Raw genomic sequence first — 25,810 nt, 5'->3', positions numbered from 1 at the left:
CAGGAGGTGTGGGGGTGGCAGCGGATGCAGAAATCTCAGACACTCTGGTTATAGAACAGAGACCTTCCTCTTAACTGCTAAAATTTTTCACAAACTGACCTGCCTCTCTCTCTCATTTCCTCTAGTTCCATTATAGTGATCCTATTGCAGGGAGTTGGTGTTTCCCCCAAGACAATTGCCATACTCCCCCGTCATTTCAGTGGTCCTTTTCACTATGTTCAGTTGCTACCATTTCCTAGGATTATGAGTCTTGTTTTAATGGTTGTTTTATTTTAGAATAGTTCCATATTTACAGAAAAATTGTGAAGATAATAACCATGGAAACCATACCCATTTTCCTTTATTACTAATATCTTAGTTAACTAGGGGGCAAATGTAAGATGAAGTGAATCATCCGTGAAACAGGGTGAAACCTCACTTCTCTAGTATCTCCAATATCCAGTAATGCTGTTCTAGACCAAGTTATTAAAGGAAAACTTGGACACTTAGCGGCATAAAACTTCAGATCTTGAGCGACCATCCTGTCAATAGTTAACAATATTCAATAGTCTACCATGTAAAAAGGAAATCAAATTCATTATTATCCACTGCCAGTACTATGACAACACCCTGTTCATCATGACTGCGACCATCACCATCCATACGGCCGCCCCAATCCAAACCTAAAGTAAACAACAGCTTCTTTTTTCCTTGTCAGTATGAGAAAGTGTTGGGAATAAAATCCCCATTCAGACTTATCCTTGTTCTTATGCTAAGTGTTTGGCTCAGTATGGATTGGCTTGTCTGGTGCTCAAAATAAAGAAATCTACATTACTCCGTTCTAACTTGCCTGCCCCCTCCTTAGATGCCTCCTCATCAGTGAAACATGGTCAAACCTCACTTCTCTCGTATCTCCAATATACAACAATGCTGTTCTAGACCATGATGTTAAAGAAAAAACTCAATCACTTGTGGCATAAATATTCACATCTTGAGCTGACCCTGCTGTCAATAGTTTAACAATATTCAATAGGATGCCATGAAAAAAGGAAATCAAATTCTTTATTATACACTTCCAACACTAACACAACACCCTGTTCCTCATGACTGCCACCACGTCAATCCATACCACCACCCCTAATACAAACATAAATTGCCTTTTGCACTTACACTTTCTTCATCCATCCTTGTGTTTGGAGTCTTATTTCTTATCTCTACTGGTCTAGACTATCGTCTTATTTAATTTCGCTATCTTTAGGCAACAGACACTAGTGAAAGGGTCCTGGCCTCTATAAATACTTTATATGTTATTGAGAAGCCACTCACTTTAGCCCTGGCTGCCCCAAATCAGTGGTTGCCATGGTGTGGTTTGACATCAAAAAGCCTCAGCTTGACCAACCAGGAGGGGCAGGGGTGGCAGAGGATGGAGAAATCTCACACACTCTGGTTATAGAACAGAGACCTTCATCTTACTCCTTTAATTTATCCCTAACTGTTCTCTCTCTCCCTCTAATTTCCTCTAGGTCCATTATATTCCAGGATATGGCAGGGAGGTGGTGTTTCCTCTAAGACAATTGCCATACTCCCCCATAATTTCAGTGGTACATTCCAATATTTGCAGTTGCTACCATTTCCTAGGATTTTGAGTGTTGTTTTAATGGATATTTTATTTTAGAATAGTTCCAGATTTACAGAACATTAGTGAAGATTATAACCATGTACACCATACCCAATTTCCCTTTTTACTAATATCTTACTTATTATCGGGCATATGTAACATGAAGTGAATCATCTGTGAAACAGATTGAAACTTCATTTCTCTTGTATGTCCAATATCCAGCAATGCTGTTCTAGACCATGTTGTTAAAGGATAAACTGCACCAGTTGTTGCTCATAACTTCCGACTTGGGCTGACCTTCCTTTCAATAGTTTAACAATATTCAATAGTCTGCTGTGTAAAAAGGAAATCAAATTAATTATTATTCTCTGCTAGCACTAACAGAACACCCTGCTCCTCATGACTGCGACCACCACAATCCATCCCGCCCCCTTCCGCAATACATACATGAATTCACTTTTGTACTTGCAGTTTCTTCATCCATCCTTGTGTTTGGAGTCTTATTCCTTATCTCTACTTGTCTACAGTATCATCTTATTAAGTGTCGCTATCTTAAGGCAACAGACACTACTCAAAGGGTCCTGGCCTCTATATATACTCTTTAGGTTAATGAGGAACAACTCACTTCAGCTATGCTTGCCAACAGTCAGTGGTTGCCATTGTGTGCCTTGACATCACAAATCCACAGCTTGACCAACCAGGAATGGCAGGGGTGGAAGAGGATGCAGAAATCTCAGATGCTCTTGTTATAGACCAGAGACTTTCCTCATAACTCCTAAAATTTTTCCCAAACTGACCTCTTTCTCTCTCTCTCTCTCTCTCTCTCTCTCTCTCTCTCTCTCTCTCTCTCTCTAATTTCCTCTAGTTCCATTATATTCCAGCATAGGCAGGGAGGTGCTGTTTCCTCTAAGACAATTCCCATACTCCACCGTCATTTCAGTGGTCCATTAGACTCTGTTCAGATATTAACTTTTCCTAGGATTTTGAGTGTTGTTTTAATGGATGTTTTTTTTTAGAATATGACCATATTTATAGAAAAATTGTGAAGATAATAACCATGTACACCATACCCAATTTCCCTTATTACTAAAAGCTTACTTATGTATGGGGCAAATGTAACATGAAGTGAATTATCAGTGAAACAGAGTGAAACCTCACTTCACTAGTATCTCCAATATCCACCAATGCTGTTCTAGAGCAAGTTGTTAAATAAAAACTGTACCAGTTGTGGCATAAAACAACATATTGAGCTGAGAATCCTGTCAATAGTTTAACAATATTCAATAGTCTACCATGTAAAAAGGAAATCAAATTCATTGTGATACACTGCCAGCACTAAAAGAACACCCTGTTCCTCATGACTGCGACCACCATCATCCATCCCACCCACCCAATCCAAACCTAAATTACACATCAGCTTCTTTTCTTCCTTGCCAGTATGAGAAAGTGTTGAGGATAAAATCCCCATTCAGTCTTCTCCTTGTCCTTATTCTAAGTGTCTGGCTCAGTATGGAATGGCTTGTCTGGTGCCCCAATTAAAGAAATCTACATTACTCCCTTCTCACATACCTGCTCCCTCCTTAGATCACTCCCCAGAAGTGAAATAAAGTCAAACCTCACTTCCTCAGTATCTCCAATATCCAACAATGCTGTTCTAGACCATGATGTTAAAGGCAAAACTGTACCAGTTGTGGCATAAAACTTCACATCTCGAGCTGACCATCCTTTCAATAGTTTAACAATATTCAATAGTCTGCCATGTAAAAAATAATTCAAATTCTCTATTGTACACTGCCAGCACTAACAAAACGCCCTGTTCCTCATGAATGCAACCATGACCATCCATCCTACCCCCCCCCCCTCAATACCAACATACATTCACTTTTGGACTTGCAGTTCATTCAACCATCCTTGTGTTTTGTGTTGATTGTTTCCTTCCATGTCCCGCGTGGAGTAGGGTTCGGTATCTGAAAGAGGAGCCGCACAACAAAGGAGAGAAAAAGACAAGAGATAATTTTGCAATATTGGGGGACCAGTCGGCAAGTCCCAAAGGACTTCCTCTGTGCTCAGACTTCACCAAGCTTTTATTGATCTCGGATGCACCCATAGCATAGACCTTAAGCAGGTGACCCCCTAGTAATAAGCACACTACCCTTCAGCAAGGATTTACATAATAATAAATGGGGGAGTAGTTTCAGCTACCATTGTCTGGACAAACAGAGGTGGCGCCTAGCTCTGAGCTTTGCTAGGGCTTCAAAGGCACCCAGCCTTCGGGGTGTTTTGGGGAGTTCTCTGTCCCATTTTTCAATGTCCAAAAGTTCATGTGTACATGCCAGCAATGAAATCTTGGTTCTGGATGGTGGAAATTGCAGGTCCGGTCCTTTCTGGTCTGTTCCTGGGCACCCTGCAGTGCTGCACAGCTGCTGACTGCTAGCATGGCAAGGCGTCTTCCACCATCTCCATCTCTGAACTGTCTCTTCTGTCTTTGTGGTTGGCTTTCTGTGATCCGTTGTTACAGGAATCCACATGGTCTTGCAGCTGTTCTCTGAAATTATACAAACATATTCTCGACCAAATGTTAAAGGAAAAGAAAAAACCTTACTTGGGGTCTTTTGTTTAACATGATCTTTCCCTGGCTTACCCTAGCATAATGTGTGTTTTTTCTGGGTGTCTCACTATTACCATTATAAACGATAAAAATTTTTTCTCTAAATGTAATTTAGTTACAGGATCTATTTCCTCACATGGTATTCTTCCACGATATTGTTCCACTATCCCCCCCTTTTTTTTATTTAATTAGGAGACTTCTTGGAAATTTTATAATGCAGTCTAGATAGCTTTAAATATTAATATTTTGCATACAAAAAAAATGAACCTGAACATGCTTTAGGTTCATAGCATGTTTACAATGAAATGAAAATTTTGGTTAATACTTTTTGAATAATTACTTATTTCAAATTAGCCAAATGTAATTAATTTGTAAACTTGAATTTAATTAATTTGAAAACTATTTTGCTGTCAAATTTAATACGTTAACAATAATCTTAATTTTCCCTTTAAATATTAATGAAGAGGATCACTTTACATCCTTGTGAAGGCTCTGAGCATTCCTGTTGTTAGGCTAGATTTAGACATAGGGTCCGTTAGCCAAGCCTCCGTTTATCTGGAATCTGCTTTCAGCTGTACCAAATCTCTTCTGTTATTTGGTTCCTGATCTGGGCTGGGCATGGGAAGCAAGAAGCAGCCATGGGGACAGGAGACGTTCCTCAGAAAGGGCGAGTGTAAAGCCCGTGCACCATTGTGGGGGGTCTGTGTCCCTCCTTTGTTGCACCCAAAGTTTTCTCCTCCTGGCTCCCGGCTGTGCCTGTCTTAGGTCGCCCCACGCTTTGGGGTCTTACCCGTCTTTGACTATCAACCATCTCTGGGCCAAGTAGGGTGCTGTGAGGTTCAGTTCTGTCTCCTTGTTAACCTGTGTCCCTCTGGCCTCCATGCCCAGCAACTGCCTTTGGATCCCCCCGCCTGCTGGCGGGGACCCGGCATTGATCATAGGGAACCAGGGTTTCTTCTCCAGAGAGGGCCCAGCTTATGCCATTGGGCAAGAGACAGATCCATGGTACCAGCTTTTCATGATCCCAGCTTGAACAGAGAGCTCAGGTAACAGCTGTAGGCAATTGGATTCCTCTTGGCAAAAAAAGTCAAGATAGGTCAATACAGAATGCTTAAATGCCTTCCCCAGGAGGCCCTCCGCACAGTGGAAAGGAATAAATCCCCTCATGTAAAACATCCAAATTCATTTTTAAATTTGTTTGGGATAAATGCACAATATACTGTTGTAAAGCATCAAAAATTATTAATAAAACTTGTAGAATAATACCATGTAAGAATATTCTTTGCTCTAGGTCATGACAACTTAATTTTAAACTGGCTATCTCCAGGTTTGGAATGAGGAACCTAGTTAGCAAACAAAAAAAAAAAAAAAAAAAAAAGCAATTCACAGAAGCAGAGACAGCATGCTATCTAAATTACAGTTCTGGTCTCCAGAGCACTGAGTTGACACACTGACGAGCCTTCTGACTTTGGGATAGCTATGCTTTCCTTCCCAGGTAAAGGAAAAATGTGCCTTCTAAGAAGTATGAAACTATAGTTTTTACCTGAATTAATTGTCACCATACTTCACTTTACAGTGTCCCAGGTGGTCTCTGGGCTTTTGATTGTCTGGTTTGTCTTCCTCCTGTTCCTTATCTTCAGTGGACTGCTTGGAGTCAGTGCTCTCTGTGGCTGAGGTAGTTGATTGTTTACAGCTACATGTTACGGCTCCAGGTGCAAGATCTTCAGTCTGGCTAGATTCCTGATTCAGTTTAATATTTCTAGCAGGAATCCATAAGGGTTTGGAAAAATTCTCTGGGAATATACAAGCATACCCTCTGCCAAAGCTTAATAATGGGTCAGGTCACTTCCATAAACCAGATTCGGGATCCTTCCATTTAACTAGACCATTTTCTTTTGTTTTATTCTGACACCAATGTAGCTCCATACGTGTCTTTCCATCAGCATCACAAGTGAAAAAATTTAGAGTAATTAAAGCTAGGTGCAGCCTACCCGAAGGTGATTTCTCCATCATCCCCCTTTTTTGTTTTTCAAGTTGGGATTTTTAAAAGCTGATGAGACTCTGAAGCCTCTTTTAATAAAGCAACCCATTGAGCAGCATGTGCATTTCCCTTAGTTAATGGGCCAGGTAATATGCTGTGAGCCCTGATGTGGGTGATATTAAAAGGGTATGTTGTCTGCTGCACAATCTGTTGAACTTACTTAAATAGTAAGAATAAACTTTGGTCACTAAGCCATTTCAACCGGGCAGTTTCAATTCTATTCACTAGGTCTTAAGCATATGAGGAATCAGAAATTATGTTAACAGGCTGTTGGAAATCTTGCAACGCTGCCTTAATAGCTTCTAACTCAATTCTTTGCACAGAAGTAAGACTGGTCAGTATGACTCGGTCAGAATTTATAGTATGATAGGCAACTTTCCCATTAGATGACCCATCAGTAAAAACAGTTAAAGCTCCAGGAATTGGTTCCTGCCTAGTATTTTTGGTATAATGATGGAGGTCTTATTTAAAAATTGTAGTAGTTTATATTTTAATAGGTGACAGATAAGTTCCCCTGAATATCCACTTAGCCCAATTTGCTAATTTAAGTCAGTTTGAAATAACATTTATTCTTGTAACTTTACTTGTCCTAATTTATGGACAGTAAATGACATTAATTAAATTTCTGGTATTAGTCTTTAAGTAAATTTACATAAACTTTGTTTAAGGAGGCAAAACACATATTATTTAATTTAGCTTATGAGGCCCAATATATTGATTTTTAATTTGAGTTAGACATCTGAAGGAAACCTCTTTTTATTTCTTCCCGACAGTTTTCTTTCTCACACAAGCAACAAATGTAAGGAACATGGTTGCCCTTTGAGATTTTAACAAATACTGTAGCAAAGCTATATATTTCAAGTGATTTTTTATTTATGGTGACTAATCAGATTTAGTATTTTAACAACAATCTGTAAATGTTAGCAATCATATTTTTAAAGAGTATACCCTTTGGCATATTTGCATATACAGACGGATCATGGGAAGTCTTCAGTAACTTTTTAGAAGAATTTTACTTTGCTAGGATTCTATTTCTTACAAAGATTAGTAAATTTAGTTGTCCTAAGTGTTTTCCTCCATGTCCTGTGTGGTTCAGTGTTCGGGTCTGGAAGAGGAGCCGCACAACAAATGAAAAAGAAAAGACAAGAGATAATTTGGGAATATTGAGGGACCAGGTGGCAAGTCCAACTCAAGAGGAAGGACTTCCCTGTGCTCAGGCCTCACCAAGCTTTTTATACTGAGTGGTAAACAAGGTAGTGTTTACCGAAGTTACACTGTTCTTGTGAGTTTCACTTGTTTACACCATGGTTACACTTCCTGCACTTCCTCAGCCCCTTAGCTTCCCAGATAAGATCTAGGGAGTGTTATAAGGTCAAGCCTAATTATGCTAAGAGGGCTGTGCTCTCCAAGTTGGGAATTGTTTATGACTTTGCCAGCAGGTCAGTCGGAGGCTTAACCCTATATCAGTTTCCCACATCTCACCCTTTTTTTTATTATTAAGCTACTATAACTTACAAACCAAGAACAAAACTCTGGCTATTAAAACAATAACAATGCGAATCCGTAACCCAAAACATTTTAAAACTTAAGCATAACATTTCAAGGACAAAAAATATTTTAAGTCCCAATTTCAATGTCCAACATTTCTGAGTCCAAGTTTCAATGTCCGACAATTCCTTATGTGTACATGCCAGCAATGATATTTCAGTTCTGGATGGTGGACAAATGGTGGCAATGCAGGTCCGACCCTCTCTGGTTTGATCCTGGGCAACGTGCCGTGATGCACAGCTGCTGACTGCTAGCATGGCAAGATGTCTTCCACCATTTCCATCTCTGAACTGTCTCTCCTGTCTTTGAGGCTGGAGCAATCTGGTCAGTTTCTCTCCGGGATCCCTTGTTGCAGGAATCTACATGGTCTTGGAGCTGTTCTTTGAAAATATACAAACATATTCCCGACCAAAGTTTAAAGAAAAAAAAAATCTTACTTGGGGTCTTTTCTTTAACATGATCTTTCCCTGGCTTACCCTGGCCTAATGTGTGGTTTTTCTGGGTGTCTCACTATTAGCATTATAAACGAAAAAATTTTTTTCCTCTAAATGCAATTTAGTTACAGGATCTATTTCCTTACATGGTATTCTTCCACTATATTTTTCCACTATCCCCCCCCCCCTTTTTTTTTTTAGGAGACTTCTTGGAAATTTTCTAATACAGTCTATATAGCTTTAAATATTAATTTTTTGCATACAAAAAAATGAACCTGAACATGCTTTAGGTTCATAGCATGTTTACCATGAAATGAAAATTTTTGTTAATACTTTTTGAATAATTACTTATTTGAAGTTAGCCAAATTTAATCAATTTGAAAACTATTTTGCTGTCAAATTTAATATTTTAACAATAATCTTAATTTACACTGTAAATATTAATTGAAAGGATCTCTTTACATCCTTGTGAAGGCTCTGAGCATTCCTGTTGTTAGGCTAGATTTAGACATAGGGTCTGTTAGCCAAGCCTCCGTTTTTCTGGGTACTGATTTCAGCTGGACCAAATCTCTTCTGTTATTTGGTTCCTGATCTGGGCTGGGCATGGGAAGCAAGAAGCAGCCATGGGGACAGGAGACCTTCCTCAGAAGGGCCAAGTGTTCAAGCCCGTGCACCATTGGGGGGGTGAGGATCTGTGCCCCACCTTTGTTGCACCCCAAGTTTTCTCCCACTGGCCCCCAGCTGTGCCTGTCTTAGGTAATCCCACCCTGTGGGATCTTACCCGTCGTTGACTACCAGCTATCTCTGGGCCATGTAGTGTGATGTGAGGTTCATTTCTGTCTCCTTGATAGCCTACGTCCCTCAGGCCTCCAGGCCCAGCAACTGCCTTTGGGTCCCCTGGCCTGCTGGCGGGGCCCCAGCATTGATCATAAGGAACCCAGGTTTCTTCTCCAGAGAGGGCCCAGCTTACGCCATTGGGCAAGAGACAGATCCATGGTACCAGCTTTTCATGATCCCAGCTTGAACAGAGAGCTCAGGTAACAGCTGTAGGCAATTGGATTCCTCTTGGCAAAAAAAGTCAAGATAGGTCAATACAGAATGCTTAAATGCCTTCCCCAGGAGGCCCTCCGCACAGTGGAAAGGAATAAATCCCCTCATGTAAAACATCCAAATTCATTTTTAAATTTGTTTGGGATAAATGTACAATAATGACATTGTAGAATAATATCATGTAAGGATATTCTTTTTTCTAGGCCATGGCAATTCAATTTTAAACTGGCTGTTAATTTCTTTTTGTATAGACAAGCTCGTAGTTACATTTTCTTTGGCCTGCTGTACGAAATGAGAGGTCTGAACAGTTTGTACCATAGATGAAACAGCAATGCCCACAGAAGTAAGTAACGTTACAAGGGCAAAGATTCCTGCAATTAACATTCCAAAAAATCTTTTTTGTCTTTTTAAGATTTTTTACTAGATCATGCAATAGTTTGTAGGTTTAATGAGATTCCCATGGTTCAGTTAAGTTAGTGGGAACCCAAGCAAAAGCTGGTTGTTTTAAAATCATGAGTAAGTTTTTTTTGAACAGTAGAATTGATACAACGGGATAATGTACAAGCTGTGCATGACACCTCATACAGATGGCTTGTAACATTAAGATGCATCTGAATGCGGCCTGATCAGAGCACAAAAAGATCAAACACACAGGCACTAGCAAACACTGTCTTATTGAGAGTTCCTCGTAAAGCAAAAATGGAACTATTTGAGCTATAATTGAAACTATACCATTGTATAGGTGCAAGCGCAGCAGCTAATTTCCACTGCGTGCTTTGTAGAGGCCAGTTGTCATGTTGTAATTGAGGACCAACAAAGTCTCCTCCATGAGATGGAGTGATTTTCTTTAACATATACATAGGATGCATTCCCTTTCCATTTAGGGGTGTGGTTGTTACTATACAGAGAACCATAAGGGCTCCAGTCTATAAAGAAAAAAAAAATATTATGTTTGCTGGTGGTAGGATAATTACTATAACAATCTTGCCAATTAACTTCTTCCTCAGTGGGATTCTATACATAAGACCATTGATGTAAAGGCTTAGTTTGGGGGGGGGGTGCCTTAGCACACTTATATTTTCTGCACCTTTCCCCAGAGCAAGTAGCGATAATACATGTACTTGAGCCGTTTCTTCCCCGATCTTTGGGGTCCAGGCTGGCCAAAAACTTCTCTTAATTTTACACACAAGGAGCAGTGGCTTGATTCAGAGTCATACAAAAGGGAAGCTGGGTGGCAACAACTGTGTAATAATACCTTGTCCATATGCTTCCTTGCCCCACCTGTGGTCCTCCTGGAAGGATCAGCCCACATAAGGTTCTTACCCATGAAGGGTCAGGAGTATAAGTCTGAAATACTCACACATTTGCCCTAGGTAATATTACCGTACAGATGATTACTGCTAGCATGGCAAGAAAGACGTTCTCTGTACAGTCTTCTTTACCATGCCCCAGGTGGTCTCCAGGCTGTTTGTTGTCTGACTCGTCCTCCTCCTGCTGGGTTAGACTTGGAAAACTTCAATTTAAAAAGAAATCTTTTTCTTTTACACTAAGTAACCTATAGGGTTATTTCCTGGATGTTGACTGATAGTGCCGCAAGGCCATGTATTTCAAGTCAAAATCATTAAACATTTATTGTGACTGTACTTTCAGATTTGGTATTTTAACAGCAAATCATTAGAGTATCCTATAAATATTAGTGGAAAATATTTCAAAATTTTAAAATTTCTCCTTTTCATTAAATTTAAGATAATATTTTTAAACAGCATTCCCTTTCGGCTTATTCGCATATACAGAAGGATCATGGGAAGCCTTCGGTAACCTTTTTTAGAAGAATTTTACTTTACTAGGATTCAATTGCTTACAAAGATACTGGCTTCTTATAGTAGGTACAGTTAGTAAATTTAGTAAAGTTATATGTCTGATTCACAAGGTGCAAATGCTGTCCCACCTGCAGCCTAATTTAAAATGCAGCGGCAAGGAGCTTTTGCTATTTTTAAATTACATCTTAAAATTCTGCTGCATTTTAAGAAATATCCAACAAAATAACTTGTTTTGCCCTTTCTTAGAGGCAAAAACTTAAAATATATTAATTTATATTTGATAAAGCCTTCCCTGTGATTTCAAGTATATTAAATTGGCTTTATTAAAAAATCTTTTAAGAAGAGAAAATAACCTTTTGAAAACATTTCAGGGCCCGTGAAATGTCCCAAAGTCATTCCTTGGTTATAGTTTTGAAATCCAACTTGAAAGACCATCAAATATATATGTGTATATATGATTTAAAGATTATATACCTTTTATAATTATTAAGAGATATCAATTAAATTAAAACTGATCTTAGCATATAAAAATTTTGGATGGGATCACAGAATTTACCCTCTTTTTTCAATTAGACAAATGTTGAAATTTTACTATAATTATATGATTTCTCCCAATTTATTTAACCAGAACTTTAAATTCTTAGCTGGCAAGTTAAATATTTAGCATTTCTCAATCAATAACATTTTTAAGAATAAACTTCAAAAATGCAAGACATAATCAACCAACAGATTTAATTCTGTCTTCTAGATTTTTCATGAGGCAGATTTAGCAATTTAGCAAACTCCCAAAGCCCTAGGCTGCCATTGCTCCCAAGGATGGGAAACTGGGAAGCAAGCCTGTCTTTATGAGTTGCCACTGGCAGGAAATTTTTGGTCTACCTGCTTGTTCTGTTGGGGGAAGGGAGGCTAGCCCTTCCTCCATTAGAAATTGCCTTGGGAAGCCAGCCTTAATTAAAGAGCGTAACCGTCCTTTACCTGGGCTACTTAGATTTTTATAATTAATATAGTTCAATAATTCTTGAGATTCAAATCCAAATTATTATTATTTTTTTAAATATATTTTATTGATTTTTTACAGAGAGGAAGAGAGAGAGATAGAGAGTTAGAAACATCCATGAGAGAGAAACATCAACCAGCTGCCTCCTGCACATCTCCCACTGGGGAAGTGCCCGCAACCCAGGTACATGCCCTTGACCGGAATCGAACCCGGGACTTTTCATTCCGCAGGCCGACACTCTATCCACTGAGCCAAACCGGTTTCAGCCCAAATTATTATTTTAAGGCATACTCTTTAGCAAATTTTTGTAACAGAGACAATTTTACTGAATTTTCTTTTCGGCCTTGAAGTTAACTTTTTAACACCCTTCATTAGCATTTAAAAACTGTTCTTTATTATGGAAATATACCAATCTTGTTGCTAGAATCTAGCCAGCATCTTTTTTCCTTTGGGTAAAATTTGCCATTTTTCTTAGGAAATAATCAGTCTTGGGTTTCATTCTGTACATTTGGAAAGAGATTTCAGCTCAGAACTCTATCTAAATGCCCCAAATCGGACGATGCGCGCCTTAGTTCCAAGCCAGTTTCTCTTTACACGTGCACAGAAATCCCAGACGCATTTTTAAATTTTGTAAAACTTTTCAATCACGAGAAGAGTTTAAATTAGAATACTTGGGGAGGCGGCATCCATATTGGATCGCCATGTGCTCCCTTCTTTGCTTTCCCCACATCCTGACTTGGGGGAAGTTTCAGCAAATGACTCAGATGGCATATTTTTCCCAAAGTCATGCTTAATAGAAAAAGACATTTTAAATTTTTTCCTTTTTCGCTTTCCAAAGTTATGGCTAGCACCCAAGGTTATCTTGGCCAAACTTTGCACTTCCCGACATGTTCTCCGGTAATTTTTAAACAATACATTAAGTAATCTCATTGCGGGAGAGCTTATAGCTCTGCCCTCTCCTGCCACCTTTGAATATCTCCACACCAGAGGTGGATTCGGTAGCGGAATTTCATTTCTTATTACAGATTTTAGATTCCAAATACAAATTAAGATTTTAATTTGAACAAGAAACCACATTGAGGTGACCATGGCACTCTTTTTTCTTTCAGCCTGATTTAAAAAAGTACCTTTTAATATTCCAATTTCTTTATAATTTGGCCTTTTAGCACAGGTGATTCTATTAACGGAGAAGTAAACATTTCAGGATTAGGACATGGAGGTGGAGGGAGCCATGAAAGCCATTCTTCCCATTTTTTTCTTTTCTTTCTGCTCCTCCTTAGGAGCGGAGGGTGCAAGGGGAGGAGATTTATCCTCCTTGGCCTCTCTCAAAGGCTCTAGCAAATGAAATACTGTGTTTCACAAGGAAAAACAGTTTGGAGGCAAGTTTTTCCCTGCTGCTGACCTTTTTTCAAGTTCTAACTTTTTTGCAAGCATTCAATATCTAATGTACCTTTTTCAAGAAAAGCAAAGGTTATGTTCTATAATAACATGCAAAAACCGTAAGAGATTACCTTCTAAAATTTTAACACTTTAAACATGCAAATCAAAAGCACATAAGTGTTGGGTTTTTTTTAGTTTTTTTTAATATATTTTATTGATTTTTTACAGAGAGGAAGGGAGAGGGATAGAGAGTTAGAAACATCGATGAGAGAGAAACATCGATCAGCTGCCTCCTGCACATCTCCCACTGGGGATGTGCCCGCAACCCAGGTACATGCCCTTGACCAGAATCGAACCTGGGACCTCTCAGTCCATAGGCCGACGCTCCATCCACTGAGCCAAACCGGTTTCGGCTTTTTTTTAGTTTTTAAAAGCCAAATATACCTTTTTAAAAGCCGAATCTACTTTCTTAAATCCAAATCCTTCCCCGTTTGTTACCCTGGTTAAGAAAACGTTCCCAGTTACTTACAGACCCGGGCTTCTGTAGTTGATCCTGGGTATTGCGTGCGGTGGACATCCCCTCACCTTTTCTCGGTGAGTTTTCCTCACCTTTTCGGTGTAAACTTCCTTTTCTCGCTCCAGTGAGACCTGCACTACCAGATTACCCGTCGGGCGCCAGATGTCGTAAGTGTTTCCCTCCACGTCCTGTGTGGTTCAGGGTTCGGGTCTGGAAGAGGAGCCGCACAACAAATGAAAAAGAAAAGACAAGAGATAATTTGGGAATATTGGGGGACCAGGTGGCAAGTCCAACTCAAGAGGAAGGACTTCCCTGTGCTCAGGCCTCACCAAGCTTTTTATACTGAGTGGTAAACAAGGTTGTGGTTACCAAAGTTACACTGTTCTTGTGAGTTTCACTTGTTTACACCATGGTTACACTTCCTGCACTTCCTCAGCCCCTTAGCTTCCCAGATAAGATCTAGGGAGTGTTATAAGGTCAAGCCTAATTATGCTAAGAGGACTGTGCTCTCCAAGCTGGGAATTGTTTATGACTTTGCCAGCAGGTCAGTCGGAGGCTTAAACCTATATCAGTTTCCCACATTTAGTAAAGTTTTATTTTGATACACGACATGCAAACCCTGCTTCACTTCCCACCTAATTTAAAATGCAGCGGTGAGGAGCTTTTAAATAAAAGACATTGCTAGGTTAAATAAAGACTTTGCTACTAATAAATCAATTCTTTCTTTATTTGGCAGAAATTCTTTATGAAAGCAAGCATTTTATATTTTGAAATATTGCACTCAGGAAAAACTTCCAAATACATATCTAATTAAAACATGTTCAACACTTTTTCAACAGTTCTCAACATAGTAGGATCTAGTATTGACCATGGAATCAATTACTCTTAATTTGTTTATGATATACGCATAACTGTGGTTCTACTGAGAATTTAAGATATCTTTTAAAAATGTATCTACAAGCCTTTTAAGAAATATGAGCTCTATTGTCGGCCCTTATGAAGCCAACTGCTTAAAATATTGGTCTATCATACCACTGTAATTATATTAAGACCATGATTGCTAATTTATTAAGCATTAAAAATATCTTCTTAAAAATAGTATTAAATAAATCTGAAGAGGCAAGCACACTTTTTGCCCCATCCCCATTTCCACAGTAAACCTCCGCCTTAAAACTCCAACCCTGAAATCCCATCCTGCCTCAGTGAGCAGACATTCCTTTTGTGATTGGTTTAATCAGAGGGCAGGGCCTTTGTTGTTTCAAGATGGCGGCCCCAGGGACCCAGTGAGCCATGCGGCCAACATGGCGGCTGCCAAGTCACACAGCTCAAACAGGCGGCTGTCTACACTGTTCTTTGACAGAGCAAACCAAAACCCATAAAAGATAGATGACCAACATTATATTGTAGACAAACAGAAATATCATTAGCTGTTTATACCCTTTATAATTATCTTAAAGAATATTAATCAAATTTAAACTGCTTTTTGTATTAACAATTTCAGTTGAGAGCTAAAAAATTAATCCTCTTTTTTTAATCACATCAATAAGCAACATATTTTGAATTCTAATTTTTTCAGAGAAAACAAAAATTATTTTCTCAAAAATAAAATAGTTTTTAAGCATTTAGCTATTATAATTATACAATTTTTCCCAATTCAATCCAAATCTTAAAATCTTTGCTTTCAAGTCAAATATTCAGTATTTCTCAATCAGTAACATTAAGACTAAACTTTAAAAATGCAAGACAGAATCAACCAACAGATTTAATACTGTCCTCTAGATTTTGTACAAGGAATACTCAGATCTCATTTAATTCAGTATTATGCCACTTCAAGAAACCTAGGTATAAACTCCAAGGTCTTAAATTTCCCAGCAGCTTTGGAAAACCACATTTGAGGCTGGCAAGGCAGGCCTGGCCCAGCCTTTGATTTTAAAAGGACCATAATTTTTTCCTCTAGGGAAGGTCAAGAAACAAGGTTGTAGCTACATTGTTTCCTGACCCTTGCTTGAAGGTGGGAAGGTTCAAAATTGACCTGGGGTAGGAAGGGGGGGGGCTGTTTTCCCTGGAAGAACAGGTTTGGCCTACCCTTGACCAATCAGATGTAAATTGACCACATTCTTTAAGAATTTGCTACAGGTGGGAAGCAACTAGCCCCTTTTCTCATTAGAAATGTTTTGGCCAGCCTTTTCAATAAACAAAGGGCCGGTTTTTTACCAGGCGACTTAGATTTTTATAATTAGAGATTTTAATAATTTTTGAAATTCAAATTCAATTATTTCAAGGCAATTAATTTAGCAAATTGTTGTAACAGAGACAATTTTACTGATTTTCCTTGTAGAGGTCTTAAAGTTAGCTTTGGAATAGGCTTCATTAACATTATTATGGAAAAATACCAATCTTGTTGCTAGAATTTCTACCATGGGTCAAATTCGCCATTTTCTTTAGGAAATAACCAGTCTTGGGTTTTATTCTGCACATTTGTAAAGAAATTCCAGTTCAAAACTCTATCTAAATGTCCAAAATCACAACTGTTAGGTCGGAGAGAGCCCAGGATCGGATACATGCAGACATGTAATGAAACAATGGACTTCCCCTGGAATTTCTCACAGGTCAACATGCCAGATACAGATACTGGCTTCTCAACGACACCCTGCAGCTGAAACTTCCTCAACTGAATACCTCAGCTCATGTCTCCGCCCCTCACCCAACTGCATTATAAAAAAAGTGCCCCCCTCAGTGTTGGCGTGAATCCACGTGCCCTGTCCTGGGGGTACGTTGGTCTGCCGTGGATGCCGAATAAACCTTTTCCTTTCCTTTCTTTTCTGATTGACTGCACTCTATTTCTCGCGCTGTCTCCTGAGCCCTAACCTAACATTTGGTGCCTTGATACCTGGGTGGCGCGAGCACTCCCTTTGGCCGTCCCTCCATGGCTTGGGGTGCCCGCCTCACCCTCCTAGTGGCTCTGGACCCATAAGGACCTCATCTCTTCAGCTCGGCAACTTTTCCCAGTTTGGCAGCATCAGCAGTGAGTTCCACCCCGCCCCAGTACTGGTCCCATGTGGCCGCCTGCGTGCAGGCATCTCTATCCATAAAATGTGGCCACATCAGAGATTGCCTCTCCGGACCCTTCCAGGAATGTGGCCGGCCAGTTCCCTTTGCGAGAGGTTACAGCTGTGCTCTCTTCAGATCCTCTTAATGAGAAGCTTCCTTCTCCCCTAGAGCCCAAATCCTAAGAACTTCAGCTCCAAAACAGCCACTTCCATTTCTGCGCCCATTCTACCCCTGCCGTAGTCCAGTCCAGGAACTGAGGGCATAGTCTGAATCTATGCCCCCCAATCTCTAACCCCACCTTTAAGGTCTTTATTAGTCCTCAAACCCAGGTCCGAGGTCCAGTGAAAAATGGCCTTGAAGGTTCTTAATGCCCTGGAGGAGCAGGCACAGTCAGAATGGGAGGCCTGCCTTCAACAGGAAGTAGACCTGCAGTCATGCCTTAGTTGTGGCCCTGAGGTTGACTGCATCCGCTATGGCCCTAAGGGGGCTTTGAGCGGTGGGGGTGCACAGTAAGGAACGCCACCAGAAAATGCTTCAAATGCGGAAATGAAGGCCACTGGGCAATGCAGTGCCCCTGGCCCCAAGCTCCGACCAAGCCCTGCCCTGCATGCGGTCAAAATGGTCATTGGAAAAGTGAGTGCCCTGGAAAACGTGGTGGGCCTTCTACGCCTCAGCGTAGGGGGGACACCCTTCCAGGCCAGGACTCACCTGCTGGCCATGTTGGAACTGGATGAAGATTGAAGAAGCCCAGCCTTGATGACTCCAATCACCCTTGCTGAGCCTCGGGTCACAATGAAGGTAGTAGGTCACCTTCCCCGTTGACATGAGGGTTGCCTTCTCTGTCCTGCCCTCCTTTTTAGGGCCCCTTTATCCTTCCAAGATCTCGGACATGTATATTGACTGCAAATCCACCTGCCTTCTGGCCACTTGACCCCTTTCCTACCTCCTTGATGATAGCATGCCCCATGCCCCTGTTAGGACAAGACATCCTCACAATCCTAGTTGCCACTCTGCAGATCACTCTGAGCCCTTCATCTTCCCTGATCCTTCCACTCCTGGACCCCTCCCTTTACAGGGACACCGATCCTCCACTGCCATGCATCCCGTCATGGGGCCCTGTTGTCCCAGACCTCAGTAGCCTAGCTCAGTCTTTGCCTAGCTCAGTCTTTGCGAACCTCAGTCTTCGCTGTGAACGCCTTTTCTTCTTCTCTCCGCCACAACTGTCCCTTCCTCTGAACTGAAAACTGCTCTGACCTCACCCCATTCCCCTCCACACTTCCCAAAGGAAAAATGCAGCAACTTTAAAATCCAAGTGGCTAGAGGCCTGGGAATAGGCTGCGCAACCTGCTCCCTCCCTCCCCGCCTTTTCTCCAGCCTCATATCCAGGTCCCTGGCTTCCACTGCTCCTTCCATTTTCCCTTGGATATCAGCGCATTCTAAAATTTTCTCCCGCTTTCACTGCAATACCTACATCTCTCAGGCTCACCGAGTGCCTCCCACCATCTTCTTCAGGGACACCATCCAGGACCGGATGACCCATCATTCCTCACAGGCTCTTACCTGACAAGGGACCCTACAATTTTGCTCAGGTTTTTCATATTTTCAGGTGAAACGGACATGGGATGATGAGGGAGTCATCATTTCTAATGTCTGGGATGGGAAATCCTCTAGTGTCACTCTCTATTTACGAACCCTGGACCTACTCCTATGCCCACTCTCATCAACACAACTTTCCATCTACTCTCGAACATCAATCCCTCCTCCTCTACATCCTGCTGGATTTCTGTCACTGGCTCGAAATCTCATCATAGCCACTGAATTCCAACCTATTGAACCCTCTAACTAAACTCTCTCTAGAAATTCACAGCTCCTGGCCGGACCTCCTGCCCATGGCCCTGACCAAACTCCGACTACACCAAGAAGCCCCATTTTCTTGAGCCCTTTTGACTCTTCTTGCTCAACCACCGTCTTCTTTCCGATCCCCCTCCCCTGGGTACGTATCTCCCATATCTGTCTTTAACCAGGCAATTGCTCAGGTTTCTGCCCAAGCCAGAGCCTACCGACCAAGACTCCCAAGACCAGCCCTTCACCCTGGTGACTCGGTCCTCCTTAAGAACCACAACCACAAGCCTTGGAGCCTAGGTGGACAGGACTTCACACTGTAATCCTCACAGCCCCCACTGCGGCCAAGCTGCTTGGCAACCCCAGCTTGACGACCTGTCCTGGCACCGCCTCTCCAGACTCAAGAGGACCCCGGAGCAGCATGACTTCTATAAATGTAAGGTGTTGGGCCCCACTAAGTTCTGTCTTAACCGCCCTCCCCTCCTCCTTCCTTCACCTCCCGGCCCTGAGCAACATACACCCACCTCCACTCACTTATGTGTGGAGGTTCAAGGTCAGTGAAACCTACTACCAGACGGCAAACATGTCACCCGGCAAGTAGGATCTCAGGACTGCCGTCTGTTCGGATGTCAGACAAAGATCCAGATGGCTGTCGACATCCAGTCAGTGTCCAATACTGGCTGACCCTATGTCTGTTTTGCTTACAATCAGCAGAACCCAGACAGATGTAATCAAGATGTCAACACCTATGGGGTTGCCACGGGAGAGACTGTCATACCACACCGCAGCCAGTCTCACCAAGGCCAGCCCAGGTACCTTCTTTTGGTGCAACGGCACCTTAAGGAACTGCATGAACTGCTCTGACCCCGGGCCTTGCTTCGTGGTCACAGTAATTCCCCAACTAACCTTGTATGGAGAGTCGGAGCTCACTGGTTGCTCCCTCCATCCCATCCCTGGACCCGCCGGGCTGCCTTCCTCCCTGTCATTTTAGGAGTGAGTATTGCTGTCTCAGTAGGCCTCACAGGGGCCCCTTGTAAATAGTCTGGTCACTGCTCAGTACTTTAATGACAAGCTCCAGTTAGCCCTGGAGTCTAATACCGCCTATTTTAGCCTCCCTACAGCAGTAAATGACATCAGTAGCCCAAGTAGCCCTACGGAACCAGATCGCCTCAGACCTTCTGACTGCAGAAAAAGGAGGAACCTGCATATTCCTTCAGGAAGAATGCTGTTATGGCATCAATGAGTCCAGAGTAGTGGAGCAAAACGTAAATGTACAGACCCTGACTAAGCTGAGTGAAGAAATATATGCAGGACACTTCCAGGACAACTCTCCTTCCCGCTAGTTCCAAAGCTCCTTAGCTACCTGGGTCCTACCCATGATAGGGCCCCTGATTCTCATCTGTGTCTTTTTTTCTCCTAGCCCCCTGCCTCCTCAAGTTCATCCACTCCCGGATATTGGAGATGTAATGGGTGACTGTGAATCAGCTCCTGCTCCATCCCTATGCTTGGCTGCCCTCAGATCTGCCTCTGCCTAACCCTGGCCTTTAAATCCGCCCCCCCCTTGCATGTTGTAAGCTGGAAGTAGCTAGAAAGAGACCCCCCCCCCGCCATCACAAAAACACCGGGATGTTAGGTCAGAGAGAGCCCAGGATCGGATACATGCAGACATGTAATGAGAAAAGGGACTTCCCCTGGAATTTTCACAGGTCAACTTGCCAGACACAGATACTGGCTTCTCCAAGACCCCCTGCAGCTGAAACTTCCTCAACTGAATACCTCAGCTCATGTCCCCGCCCCTCACCCAACTGCAGTATAAAAAAAGCGCCCCTCTCCCTGTTGGGGGAATCCACTTGTCCTGTCCTGGGGTTACCTCAGTCTCCCGGGGATGCCAAATAAACCCTTTCCATTCCTTTCTTTTCTGATTGACTGGACTCTATTTCTTGCACAGTCTCCTGAGCCACCTAACCTAACAGGAACGGGAGCGGATTTGTTCCAAGCCAAGTTTTCTCTTTACAGGTGAACAGAAATCCCAGACGCATTTTAAATTTTTGTAAAACTTTTCAATTATGAGAAGGAGACTTTAAATTAGAGGAGGCGTCCATATTTGATCGCCATGTGCTCCCTTTTCCTTTCCACCACATCCTGCTTTAGGAAATGACTCAGATGGAGTATTTGTTCCCAAAGTTATGCTTAATAGAAAAACAGATTTTAAAGTTTTGTTTTTTTTTTCCTTTTTCGCTTTCCAAAGTAATAGCTAGCACCCAAGGTGACATTGGATAGACTTTACACTTCCCATCATATCCTCAGGTAGTTTTTAAACAGAACCTTAAGTAATCTCATTGCAGGAGAGCTTATAGCTCTGCGTTCTCCTGCCACCTTTGAATCTCCCAAACCAGAGAGAGATTCAGCAGCAGGGTTTCATTTCTTATTACAGGTAGATTCCAAATACAAATTAAGATTTTAATTTGGATAAGAAAGCAAATTAAGATGACCATAGCACTCTTTTTTTTGCCTGATCTAAAAGAGTACCTTTTTCAAGAACAACAAAGTTAAAGTTCTATTATAACATGCAAAAAGTATAAAAGATTACCTTCTAAAATTTTAACACTTTAAACATGCAAATCAAAAGTCTATAATAAAGTTTCTTAGTTTTAAAAAGCCAAATATACCTTTTTAAAGCCGAATCTACTTTTTTAAAGCCAAATCCTGCCGCATTTGTTAGCCTGGTTAAGAAAAGAATCCCAGTGTACTTACAGACCCAGGCTTCTGTAGTTGATCCTGGGCATTGCATGCAGTAGAATCAACCTCAGGTTTTTTCGGTGAGTTTTCCACACCTTTTCGGTGAAAACTTCCTTTTCGCGCTCCAGGGAGACCTGCACTTCCAGATTTACCATCGGGCTCCAGATGTTGAGTGTTTCCTTCCACGTCCCCTGTGGAGTATGGTTCGGTATCTGAAGGAGGAGCCGCACAACAAATGAGAGAAAAAGACTCGAGACAATTTGACAATATTGGGGACCACGCAGCAACTTCCGAAGGACTTCCTCTGTGCTGAGGCCTCACCGAGCTTTTATTGATCTTGGATGCACCCATAGCATAGACCATAGACAGGTGACCACATAGTAACAAGCAGACGAGGCCATCAGCAAGGATTTACATAATAATAAATGGGGGAGTAGTTTCAGCTACCACTGTCTGGACAAAGAGAAGAGGTGAGACCTAGCTCCAAGCTTTGCTAGGGCTTCAAAGGCACCCAGCCTTCCCGGTTCAGGGAGTTCTCTGTATATGCTTATCAGATAGTGAAGGCAATAAATAGTTTCCCACAGTTTTGAGACTTATTCCTTATCTCTACTAGTCTACAATATCATCTTATTACGTTTCCCTATCTTGAGGCAACAGATTCCACTTAAAGGGTCCTGGCCTCTATATATACTCTTTAGGTTAATGAGGAGCCACTCACTTCAGCTCTGGTTGCCCTAAATCAGTGCTTGCCATGGTGTGGCTTCACATCACAAAGCCTCAGGTTGACCATCTAGGAGGGGCAGGGGTGGCAGAGGATACAGAAATCTCAGATGCTCAGGTTATAGAAAGAGACCTTCCTCTTACCTCCTAAAATTTTTCCCAAACTTATCTACTTATCTCTGATATCTCTCTCTCTCTCTCTCTCTCTCTCTCTCTCTCTCTCTCTCTCTCTCTCTCTCCCTCTCCCTCTCTCTCTCCCTCCCTCTCTCTCTCTCTCTTCCTCTAGTTCCACTATAGTCCAGCATATGGCAGGGAGGTAGTGTTTCCTCTAAGCCACTTCAGAAAACTCCACCGTCATTTCGGTGGTCCATTCCACCATGTTCAGTTGCTACAATTTCCTATTATTTTGAGTGTTGTTTTAATATATGTTTTATTTTAGAATAGTTCCAGATTAGTAGAAAATTTGTGAAGATAACCATGTACACCATACCCAATTTTCCTTATTACTAATATCTTACTTGGGTATTGGTGAAATGTAAAATGAAGTGAATGATCAGTGAACAGTTAGAGTGAAACCTCACTTCTCTAGTATGTCCAATATCCAGCAATGCTGTTCTAGACCAAGTTGTTAAAGGAAAAACTGGACCAGGAGAGGCATAAAACTTTAGATCTTGTGCTGATCATCCTTTCAATAGTTTAACAATATTCAGTAGTCTACCATGTAAAAAGGAAATCAAATTCATTATTATACACTGCCAGCACTAACACAACACCCTGTTCCTCATGACTGCGAACACCACCATCCATTCCACCCACCCATTCCAAACCTAAATTAAACATCAGCTTTGTTTCATCCTTGCCAGGATGAGAAAGTGTTGACGAAAAAATCCCCCTTCAGTCTTCTCCTGGTCCTTATTCTAAGTGTCTGGCTCAGTATGGAATGGCTTGTATGGTGCCCCAATTAAAGAATTCTTCATTACTCCCTTCTCACATGACTTCCCACTCCTTACCTCCCTCCCCATTATCTAAAACTCACAAAAATACAAACATATTCCCTTTATACCCTTGCAGGTATTTATTTATGGAGACCATTAATGTTTTCATCTTCTCATAATGGGCATTTCTGAAGCATTGTTGATAGAGGGATACACATCATTAAGTGTGTTCCCCTCAGAGAACCTGAGTATCACCTGTGGTAGATGAACACTCCAGCACTTCTTCTTCTGCATTCGTTTGCTTGCTAACTGGAGTTTTTCCCCTTCCTGTAGTAAAATACAATTTTCTGATTCTTTCTGTAATTCTCCCTCTTGTCTTCATTCAGCTTAAAGTCCAAATTTACCATTGCCACTATCTTGGTTATGAAGGTTGGAAAAAAGTTAAACACACAAAGACATTGGTTTTGTTGAAGAAATTGGAAAATGATTTGGAAATGGGCTTTTAATTGAATGACAATGGATTGAATGAGGATCTGCTGCGGTCAAAAAGCACAAGACCAGATTCTTGGGTGCAGATTACTGGGGAAGGGGCAGCATTTGAATAAGGTATTCTGACTTTATCCACTTCTTCTACATCCAGTTGCGAAACTGACTTCTAATTCACTTGAGGACTTGCAGTTCATCCATCGTTCTGTTTGGAGTGTTATTCCTTGTCTCCACTAGTCTACAATATCTACTTAGTAAGGTTGGCTATCTTGAGGCAACAGACACTACTCAAAGGTTCCTGTCCTCTATATATACTCTTTAGGTTAATGAGGAGCCACTCACTTTAGTTCTGGTTGCCCAAAATCAGTGGTTGCCATGGTGTGGCTTGACATCACAAAGCCTCAGCTTCACCATCAAGGAGGGGCGGGGGTGGCAGAGGATGCAGAAATCTCACACACTCTGGTTATGGAACAGACACCTTCCTCTTAATTCCTAAAATTTTTCCCTAACTGTCCCCTCTCTCTCTTCATTTCCTCTAGTTCCATTATAGTCCAGCATATCACAAGGAGGTTGTGTTTCCTCTAAGACAATTCCCATACTCCCCCATCATTTCAGAGGTCCATTCCACTATGTTCAGTTGCTACCCATTTCTAGGATTTTGAGTGTTGTTTTAATGGATGTTTCATTTTAGAAGAGTTCCCAGATTTAAAGAAAAATTGTGAAGGTAATACTCATGGACCCCATACCCAACTTCCCTTATTACTATTTACTCACCTTGGAATGGGGCAAATGTAACATGAAGTGAATCATCAGTGAAAGAGTTAGAGTGAAACCTCACTTCACTAGTATCTCCAATATCCAGCAATGCTGTTCTAGACCAAGTTGTTAAAGGAAAAACTGGACCAGTTGTGGCATAAATATTCAGGTCTTGAGATGACCATGCTTTCAATAGCTTCACAATATTCAATACTCTACCATGTAAAAGGGAAATCAAATTCATTCTTATACACTGCCAGCACTAACAGAACACCCTGCTCCTCATGACTGCAACCACCACCATCCATCCCACCCACCCCCGCAATCCAAACCTAAATTAAACATCAGCTTCTTTCATCCTTGCCAGAATGAGAAATTGTTGAGGAGAAAAATCCCCAACAGTCTTCTCCTGGTCCTTATTCTAAGTGTCTGGCTCACTATGGAATGGCTTATCTGGTGCCCCAATTAAAGAATTCTACATTTCTTTCTTCTCACATGATTTCTTCCTCCTTAGATCCCACCCATCACCTGAAAACTCGCAAAAATACAAACACATTTCCTTTATACCCTTGCTGGTATTTATTCACGGAGACCATTAATGTTTTCATCTTTACATAATGTCTATTTCTGAAGCATTTTTGATAGAAGGATACACATTGTTAAGTGTGTTTCTCTGAGAGACACTGGGAATCACCTCTGGTAGATGGACACTCCAGCACTTCTTCTTTTGCATTTGTTGGCTTGCTTACTGGAGGTTTTCCCCTTCCTGTAGTAAAATACAATAATCTGATTCTTTCTGTCTTTCTCCCTCTTGTATTCATTCACCTTAAAGTCCAAATTTACCATCACCACTATATTGGTTTTGTGAAAGGACAGAACAGGACTGATAGCTGTGTCCTTATCCCCTCTTCCAAGATAAAGCTTCAGCATGTATCAGTTACTCAGCCTACCCTGATCTCAGGAAATGGAATTGCGGGGAAACTAACCCAACGCCAAGAATATGCTAGCCAACCCCCTGAGTTTGTGTAAGAAGAACCCTAGCTGTACCCTGCCCTTGCGTCACTAGCCCCCTGCCATCACTCAACCAACTGGAATCGGCCAAATCAGTGATCAGAGTGTGCCCCCACCCTCCGACCACAAGCCCTATAAATTCTTTGTTCTCTTGGGACTCGGGGCTCTCTCTTGCATCCAGTAATGTTGGCAGCAGGGGGATCAAGTTCTGGGCTTGAATAAAAGACTTTATGCTTTTGCATCGGACTCGGCTCCCTAGTGGTCTGTCTTGGGGGATC

This window comes from Myotis nattereri, assembly GCF_964212035.1.
Source record: "Myotis nattereri genome assembly, chromosome: X".
Classification (NCBI taxonomy): Eukaryota; Metazoa; Chordata; class Mammalia; order Chiroptera; family Vespertilionidae; genus Myotis; species Myotis nattereri.
The sequence above is the reverse complement of the archived record's forward strand: the minus strand, read 5'-3'. Positions refer to the sequence as shown.